The sequence below is a fragment of the Elephantulus edwardii genome, unplaced genomic scaffold (genome assembly GCF_000299155.1).
Source record: "Elephantulus edwardii isolate Elephantulus edwardi_28Jun2011 unplaced genomic scaffold, EleEdw1.0 scaffold00071, whole genome shotgun sequence".
Lineage (NCBI taxonomy): Eukaryota > Metazoa > Chordata > Mammalia > Macroscelidea > Macroscelididae > Elephantulus > Elephantulus edwardii.
The window spans coordinates 6,345,940-6,356,064 of NW_006399821.1; the positions used below are offsets into that span (position 1 = coordinate 6,345,940).

The window sequence follows — 10,125 nt, forward strand, 5'->3', positions numbered from 1 at the left end:
TCTTTTTTCCCCTTTCCCTTTTTGGACATTTATACATATCTTACTAGTTATCCTTCTTTTTTTTTTTCTTACAGTAATTGTCTAATGCAGTATTTGTCCTTATGAGACTGACTTAGTTCATTTAGCATAATGCTCTCTAGACTTTCTTATGTTATATAGTATTTTAAAGTATCATTGCCCCTTAGTGCTGCATAGTATTTCATTGTGTGAAAGTGCCATAATTTCTCAATCCATTCACTTGTTAATGGGCATTTGGCCTGTTTCCATGTTCTTACCATTGTGAATAACTCTGCTATGAATATAGATGTACAAAACTTCATTCATGTCTCAGTTCTCATTTTCTTGGGGTATATTCTTAGCAGCTGGGTCATATGGGATTTCTACGTTCAGCTTTTTGAGGAGATGCCAAACTATTTCCAAATGGTTGTACCATATTACAATCCCACCAACAGTGCATGAGAGTTCCAGTCTCCCCATGTCCTCTCCAACAGTTACTGCTTGCTGCCCTATTAAAGTTTGCTACTGCTATGGGGGTGATATGGTATCTCATTGTGGTTTTGACTTGCATCTGTGTGTTTGCCAGTGATTTTGGGTATTTATTTATGTGCCTGTTGTTCATCTGACTGTCTTTCTTTGTGAAGTATCTTTTCATGTCTTTTGACCATCTTTTATTGGTATATCAGTCTTTTTCTTGTGGATACCCTGTAGTATTCTGTAAAATATCTTTATGAGACCTTGTCTGAAATGCCATTGCCAAACGTTTTTCCCCAGTCCTTAGGTTTTCTTTTCATCTGATTGGAAAAGTTTTTGATTCACATAAAGACATAAGTTTTAGAAGGTCATGCTCATCAATTTTGCTTATACAATATTGTTTCTTGATCATACGCTACAATGACTCTATGTAGTCTTTCCATTTCTTTTGATCCTTCCTGAATTTGCTTCAAGAATTTGCTTATAGAATCCTTGAGCATTTCAATTTGAGATTGTGAAAAGTTTCAAATGTGTTCTTCTGTTCTTTATTATTTGGACATTATAATATGTTCTAGGGCTATCCATGAATCCCATAGATTAAAATCTTCATCGTAGGTTATGCTTCAGCATAATCTGGACCAATAAACAATATAATGACAAATGGACAAAAGATTGAAGTAGTCAATGGTTTTATTTTACTTAGATCCACAGTTTACACCCATGGTAACAAGTCAAATAACATCAAAACTGCCATCTCATCCCAATAACAATAGGAAAGTTGAACAGGACAACAAAAACAAATACTGGTGAGGTTGTGGAGAGATTGGAACTCTTATTTACTGCTGGTGGGGGTATTAAATTGTGAAGTCACTATGGAAGGCAGTCCAGTGCTTTCTCAAAAATTTGGAAACAGAAATACTATTTGACCAAACAATTGCATTCCTGAGAATATATTCTAAATAAACTAGAGCCATGACTCAAACAAATATATTCACACCCATGTTTATTGCTGTGTTATTCACAATTGCAAAAAGATGGAAGCAACCCAAGTGCACATCAACAACAACAACAACAAAAATGAGAAGAAAAACTATGATACATTAACATAATGAAATATTATACAGCTTGAAAAACAGTACACTCAAAACATTACACAACATGAGAGAGCCTAGAGGACATTATGTTGAGTGAAATATTTCAGTCACAAAAGGACAAATACTGCTTAATATTCCTGTTATAAAATAGGACATATAGAGGGGAGTTGGGGGGGGGAATGAGGGGAAAGTGAATAGATAACAAATACTGCATTATAATAGATGAGGGGAAGAAATGTCTGAAAAGAATATATGATTACACATTATATATATGACAATAATCTGGAAAAAGGGCTGCATTACAGGGTAGGCTAAGGGCGTGGAGGGCAGAAGAGAATGCGTAACAATAAATAATAAATAAAAAATTAGAAAAAAGAAATTAAAAGGCATTGCATTAAGCAAATCTTCTATGAAAGACATCTTTTAAAATGTCAGAGTAATGTCAGTTTAAAGATTTAAGGTACCCCTGATCTAAAGCCATGTTATTTTTGAAAACCTGCTATTTGTATAAAAGTTAAGAAGACTGAAAAAATATTAATGCCTTCAGATTAATATGCTGCCAAATAATATTTTATATAAACCTGTCTTAGGAAAAGTGCAGCCAGAGTGCTTCTTAGGAACTAAGATGGTAAAACTTAAACTCACATACTTTGCTCATGTGGTCCTTGGAGAAAGACATGATGCTTAGAAAAGTTGAGACGTGCAATAGAAATGCCTCAGTGAGATAGATTGACACAGTGACTGCCACAATGGGCACAATAGACTGTTAAAAGGACACAAAATTGAGAAGAATTTTGTTCTGTTGTATATAGCAGCACAACGATATGGAGCCAGCTCAACAGTACCTACCAACAGCATGTCATAGAGCAAGTCTCAGTCTGTTGTCACATTCATTTTGGTATTTTCTTTACATCTTAAAAAAAAATACTTTGTTTTCTCCTTGTATAAGGTCTTTGATCACTAATTTTTAATGCATCAAATCTACCAAAATAAGATGCTCTCAAAATGCAAATGGGATATACTCAATTATATATTTTGACTCTTGTGAAATTGTTTTAATTTTCTTCAGCTTCGATATGAACTTGTATATGAGAAATATGTGGTCTTTTCCTCAACTGGCCTTGCTCTGACTGCTGATACTGAACCTCTCCATCCTTCCTTTTCACAGTTAGAGTAAATGTGATTCATATGTATTCCATTTGGGGAGGTTCAGTTTTATATTGTTGTAGCTATTAAATGCTATTGAGGCAACTACTACTCATAGTAAACTTATGACTAACAGATTGGAACCTGGCCCCACCCTGAACCTTCCTGACAATCTCGGATATACTTGCCCATCGTTATAGTCATGTATCAATTCATCTCATGAAAGGTCTTTCTTTTTAAAAAAAAGTTTAGAACAAAATTTATTTACACTAGATATTAAGAGAAAATACTCAAATATGGAATAATTAAGTATAATAATTTCTGGTTAATAAAAAAATTGATTCTTTATTAGTCATGCCTATTTTATGGAAGCAGTATAAAACTACATTTGGTAATTTCCCACCTTAATCCTTTGGTAGTCTTGAAGCTTGTAAAGATTCAGAACATTTGTAGTTGAATGACAAGAAATATGAAATGATGTATTTTGAAGTCAGTCTTTCACAAAAGATATGTTATATCCAAGTTCTGTAAAAGCCCCAGCCAATAAGGTCGATAAAAGAATGAAGAAATAAGACAGATTCATGGTAGCGAACTGTTCTAGTTTAACAGAGTGCAAGGCAGAAGGCTAATTTGAATAACATTGCAATGAGGTACCAGGCCTTTAAAAAAAAATGTGATTCATGTTGAAGGTCAAAACCAGACTTACACCACCCAGCCATTTTCACAATTAGCATGCCAAGAAGGATAGTATCAAATATCCAGACTGGAATAAATATGAGGAACCCTTTCCAAGGTGCTTTCTAATCCAGTTTCAACATCAACATGATCAAGAAAAGTAATGTGAAATGCCAGATGAGTAGTACTCTCTAGTCCAAAGACATTTTCACTTTAACAGTTTAAAGAAGCTATTGCAGAGTCACAAAAAGATATACACCAATTTATCTGACTCAGGCCTATGTGTCCCTAGGACTTCTGGACACCTCTAAGCTGTCCTTGTCCTTGGTGTCCCAACTCCAAATGTCTGCCCTGCCCAGACTACCCCATTCTGAGCTAACAGAGCCACCGGCCAGAGGGCAGAAAGTGGTGCAAGATCAGGAAATCTACCAATTTGGATCCTTGGTCTTTTCCACAATTTCTCCCCTTTAAATCCAGGACCATCACATGATATAATTAAGAAAAGGACCCAGTTTCACCTCTCCAAATGACCGTGGTAGCTTTCTCAGTTCTACCTGAAGGAAAAAGGCCTTTCCTATTTCTCTGGCTCTTTTCCAGTATGATGTTTGCAAAAGGAGCCATTGCAACATGAAGGTGGTGTTGTCTGACTTCTGCCCATTTCATAAAGGAAAACTTTCCCCACCAGTAATATCCATAGCAGCACACAGCTGCTATGCCAGACACACCATCCCCCATGCTCCTGTGCCTATTTCTACCAATCACTGGGTTCATATTCATTGTTGACTCACAGACTTTACTCACAGTTGTGGTACCAAGAGTAAGGTTTATTAGGGAAATAGGTTGAAGAGTGAGAGAGACAAAGAATATCTCACAAGTCCAAGTTTAGTCCAGCAGTCCCAACTCAGATTAACAGTAAAACACAATTTTTAATTAGTAAAAGTTCAGTTCAGCAACATAAATTAAAGAAGCCTCTGGTTTCCTCAATCATCCAGCAAGGCTTATCTCAGTGCAATTATAAGGCAATTTCCCCTTAAAGGATCCAGCAAGAATAGCAAAACCCTTAACTGTGGCCTGCACAAATGCAAGAAGCTTAAGGTCACACCTTGCCACAGTTTCTCCACAACAATGCCACAGTTTCTCCAGAGCAACGACATAGTCTGTCCATCACCATCACCAAGGTCTTGCCAAGGTCTCACCAGGGTTTCACTCTGATCTGGCTTTTCACCAGGATCTTGTTCTAGTCTTTCTCAAGTCTTGCTGCCTAATGTGGAAAGCACTATCTTTCTTATCCTAGTCCCACAGCTATTGATGATTTACAAGACCATGTGTCTACAGTTAAGGTAGCTGGAGACCAGAGGGGGCTAAAGGAATGGCTAAAAAAAGCCAACTTTTAAGATAACAGCACAGCTCACTCCTTAACTTTTCTAGTTTAAAGAAGTTGTTGCAGAGTAAAAAAAAGTAGATATATACACCAATTTATCTGATTCAGGCCTATGTGTCTCTAGGGCTTCTGGACACCTCTAAGCTGTCCTTGTCCTTGGTGTCCCAACTCCAAATGTCTGCCCTGCCCAGACTACCCCATTCTGAGCTAACAGAGCCACTGGCCAGAGGGCAGAAAGTGGTGCAAGATCAGGAAATCTACCAATTTGGATCCTTGGTCTTTTCCACAATTTCTCCCCTTTAAATCCAGGACCATCACATGATATAATTAAGAAAAAACCCCAGTTCCAGTTCTAGCCACTAATTCTCATTTATCTGAAGGATCAGGTGGGCAATCTCCTCCCATGCAACTTACTGTCTTTGGAAAACCTACTGGAGGATCAGCTATGGATTGGTTCTGATTTGGTGGCAAACAACAATATATGAAGAGATAATGGAGAAGTTCAACATCATGAGTCAGAACAAGTCTAAGGACAGCTGTGGCCCAGTCATCAAATTTCTCATATGCAAATAAAAACTAAAGCTGAAGAAAAACAAGCTTGAGCTTATCCTACCTGAATTTAGAGACCACCTAAACAATAGATTTGGTGTAATGAATATTAATGACCTAAGACCAGACGACTTGTGGGATGACATCAAGTATATCAAAGATGCACCTCAACAAGAAAAAAGTAAACAACCCAATCACAAAATGGGCATCGGATATGAATAGATACTTGGCCAAATAAGACATTTAGATGGCAAGCGAACACATCAAGAAATATTCAAAATCCCTGGCTATCAGAGACATGCAAATAAAAACAATTATGAGATAACATATCACCCCAATAACAAAAGCAAAATTCAACAGAGAAGCCAATGATAAATGCTGGTGAGATTGTGAAGAGATTATAACCCTTATTCACTGCTGGTGGGAGTGTAAAATGATGCAACCTCTATGGAAGGAAGTTTGACGCTTTCCCAAAAAGTTGCAAATAGAAATACCATTTGACCCAGGAATGCCATTACTGAGAATATACCCTAAAAAGCCCTGATAACCATTGTCCAAACAGATTTATGCACATCCATGTTTACTGCAGTGTTATTTACAATAGCAAAGAGATGGAAGCAACCCAAGTGCCCATCAACAAATGAATGGATAGAAAAACTACAGTATAGTCATACAATGAAATACTATGCAGCATTTTAAAAATGAACTTGTAAAACATTACATAACATGGCGGGGACACCTGAAGCACATCATGCTGAGTGAAATATCTCAGTCACAAAAAGGAAAAATATGGCATAGAACCACAGTTACAAATCAGGTCTGACATGGGGGTTTGGGAAGAGAATAGGAAAAGAGGAGAGAGATAATGACTACTGCATTGGAACAGAAGAAGGAAAGAATTGTTTAAAAAGAATATATGATTAGACAGTGTATGTATGACAACAGCCTAGAATAAGAGGTACATCATTGCAAAGAAGACTTGTGGGTGGTGGAAGTAGGTAATTGTGCAACAATGAATAAATATTTTTTTAAAAAGTGAACTGGGGGAGGGGAAGGGAAGGGAAGGGAGGAAGAGGGGGTAAAATGTGAAACAACAAATGAATGAAAATCTGACTTCTCTGTAAACGTTAATTAAAATCACAATTAAAATAAAATTTAAATTTTAAAAAAGGAATATCATACATGAAGAGAACAAAAAGTCATTCAACAGGCAGAAAAGAATGAAAGGACCAAACTAAGAGTAATAAAAACTTGCTTTTCAGAGTAGCTAATATGAATGGACAGAATGATGAAATAAGAAAGCTAAAGAGAAGATTTCAAAAGGCATGAGAAGACAAAATAAATTATTATAATGAAATGTGCAGTGTATGATTAGAAAATCAAAAGGGTAGAACAGGTTTGAAATTTCTCAAGGTGCTGAGTTGCAACAGTAAAGGGTTCTATGGACAAAATATTGACTACTGCAGGACGCATCACAAGAAAATGGAGGGAATATATATACACAGTGACTGTACAAAAAAGGAATTGGTTGACATTCGACCATTTCAAGAGGTAGTCTATGATCAAGAATATGCATTATTGAAGGAAGAAGTTCAAGTGCACTGTAGATGCAAAACAAGGCTTCAGAAATTGATGAAGCATCAATTGGGGTGATTTAACCAATAAATGAAATACTAGAAGCATTCACACATTTATGACAAAAAAATGTGGAAGATAGATACTTGTCCAGCTGACTGGAAGAGATAGCTATTTGTGTCTATCTAAAGATTCCAAAGAAAGAAGATCTAATATAATTCTGAAATTATCAGTGTCAATAATGTTGCACAAGTAAAATCTCTTTGAAGCTATTTCAAAGGGGGTTGCAGTAGTGCATTGAGGGAGACCTCTAAGAACCCACTGAAGCGTCAGCTTTGAGTCAGCTTTGACTCAATGGCAATGAGTTGAGTTTGATGATTTTTATTCCTTTCTATCTGATGCCTTTGCTTTTTTATCCTAAAGAACTTCTTTTAGCATTTTTGTGGTGCAGGTCATTGCTGATGTCAGATGAATCTTGGCTGAAAACAGAATATCAGAAAGATATTTTTATCTGTGTTCCGTTATTGTGTAGAAGTATTTTACTGGATAATAATAAATTGCATATAATATTGCAAAGAGTGAGAATTCCAAAACTTTTTTTTATGATAGATCAAGAGACAGTTTGAAAAGAATAAAGGGCTATCATATGGTTCATGATGGTGAAGAGGTTAAGATTGTTAATAGCTTCAGTTTGCTGGGCTCTACAATCAGCTTTAGTTTGTTTGGCTCCACAGTCAACAATCTAAGCACCAGCAGCCAGGAAATTAAAAGACTTACTGCAATGGGAAAGTCTGCGGTTAGAGACATCTCCAAAGTACTGAAGAGCAATGATGTCCTTCTGGAGACAAAGGTGCCTCTGATACTGGCCATGGTCTTTGCAGTCACTTGCTATACGTCAGAGAGCTGGACAATGACTAAGGATGATAGATGAAATTATGCCTTTGAGCTGTGGTATTGGAAAAGTGTATAGAATATACCATGGACTACTAAGAAAACGAACAGGTTCATCCTACAGAGGGTTAAACCAGGCTGCTCTTGGAGGCAAGGATTCTGAAGCTTCATCAGACCTACTTTGGACATGTCACAAGTAGAGACCAGTCCTTGGAGAGGGACGTCATGCTTGGGAGGGTGGAGGGACAGCACAGAAGAGGAAGATCTTCTATAAGGTGTATGGATTCAGTGACTGGGGTAATGAAGGTAGTTGTGTCAGAAACAGTGAGATTGGCACAGGATGGAACAGGGTTTAGGGCTGTTGTACACAGGGTCGCTATGAGTGACAGGCGACAGAACAGAACATAACAACAACAAGATATGGTTTAGAATCAGGGAAGTGTAAATTTGTATTTCAAACTTTCACTGTATTTTTTAATCTCTATGCTAAGCAAATAATCTGAGAAACTGGACCATATGAAGAATGTGGCATCAGGATTGGAGGAAAATTTATTCTGGCTTGCCGAATGCAAAGACTTGACACACTTACTCATGAAGATCAAAGGCCGTAATCCCCAGTATAGATAGTGTCTGAAAATAAAGGAAATAAAAATCCTTTTAAGTAGACCAATAAAGCAACATCATGGTAAAGGGGAAAGAAAAGATTGAGGTTATCAAATATTTTATTAAATACACAATAAATTATCATAGATGTACCGGTTGCAAGGAGGGACTGGTCCTTGGAGAGGGACATCATGTTTGGGAGAGTGGAGGGACGGCACAGTAGAGGAAGACCCTTGATGAGATGGATCAATTCTTTGAGTGGAGTGGTGGGAATGAATATGTTTGAGACAAGAGGTTGGCCCAGGATAGAACGGAGTTTAGGGCTCTTGTACATAGGGTCACTATGAGTCACAAAAGACTCGATGACACATAACAAAAACAACAACAACATTCCAGATTGCCTCTTATTAGCTACAAAGATAAGTGTCCTGTCTCCATACCTTTTCAACATGTATGCAGAGCAGGTTATCCGAGAGGCTGGGCTCTATGAGGAGAATTGTGGCATCAGGATTGGTGGAAGATCTATTAACAATCTGCGTTATGCAGATGACACAACCCTGCTTGCTGAAACTGAGGAGGACCTCATGCACTTGCTGCGAAGGGTCAAGGACACTGCAGCCTTCAGTATGGACTGAGGCTCAATGTCAAGAAGACAAAGATTCTCACCACTGGACCAATTGGCAGCATCAGGATGGATGGCGAAGAGATTGAGATTGTTCACAGCTTCAGTTTGCTTGGCTCCACAGCCAACACTCGGCACCAACAGTCAGGATATCAAAAAGCGTATCGCGACGGCAAAGTCTGCTGTTAGGGACCTCTCTAAAGTACTCAGGAGCAACGGTGTCTCTCTGGAGACTAAGGTGCGCCTGATACAGGCCATGGTCTTTGCAATCGCTTGTTATGCATCAGAGAGTTGGACAATGACTAGGGAGGACAGAAGGAGAGTGGATGCTTTTGAGCTGTGGTGCTGGAGAAGAGTACTGAATGTACCATGGACTGCCAGGAAATCAAACAGATTCATCTTGGAGAGGATTAAACAAGCTACTCCTTGGAGGCAAGGATTCTGGGGCTTCGTCTGACATACTTTGGACATGTTGCCAGGAGGGACGGGTCCTTGGAGAGGGACATCATGCTTGGGAGGGTGGAGGGTCAGCGCAGGAGGGGAAGACCCTCTATGAGATGGATTGATTCGGTGACTGGGGTAATTGGGATGGGTGTGTCAGAGGCATTGCAGTTGGCGCAGGATAGAAACGGGTTTAGGGCTGTTGTGCATAGGGTCGCTATGAGGCGCAAACGACCCGATGGCACATAACAACAACAACAAGCGGTTAAAAAATCAAATTACATGCTTCATTGGGCAAAGAATTTCTTTAAAGTGTTAAAAAGCAAAGATTTTGTAAATAAATTAGTACAATTAAAAAAGAGAGAAAGAAGGGGGGAGGTAAAGATTTCATGTTGAGGACTAATGTGGGACTGACCCAAAGCCATTGTATTCCCAGTTGCTTCATTTGCATGCATTTGAAATTGAAGAAAAAGTAGAGATGACTTCAGAACAACCTGGTGCCATTAAATGAAAGTGGGTGTGAAGAACCTTGGTTATACACTACCTGGATTATAAAGAAATATGTCTTTTAAGGGCAGCCAGAGTGTAGCCTACAATATGGATTGAGGCTCAATGTCAAGAAGACAAAGATTCTCACCACTGGACCAATTGGCAGCATCAGGATGGATGGTGAAGAG

General features: G+C 38.3%; 1 pseudogene; it reads right to left on the reverse strand.

The window, feature by feature from the left end:
* Positions 1-3,201: 3,201 nt before the first annotated feature.
* Positions 3,202-3,592, reverse strand: LOC102843131 (annotated as a pseudogene).
* Positions 3,593-10,125: the final 6,533 nt, after the last annotated feature.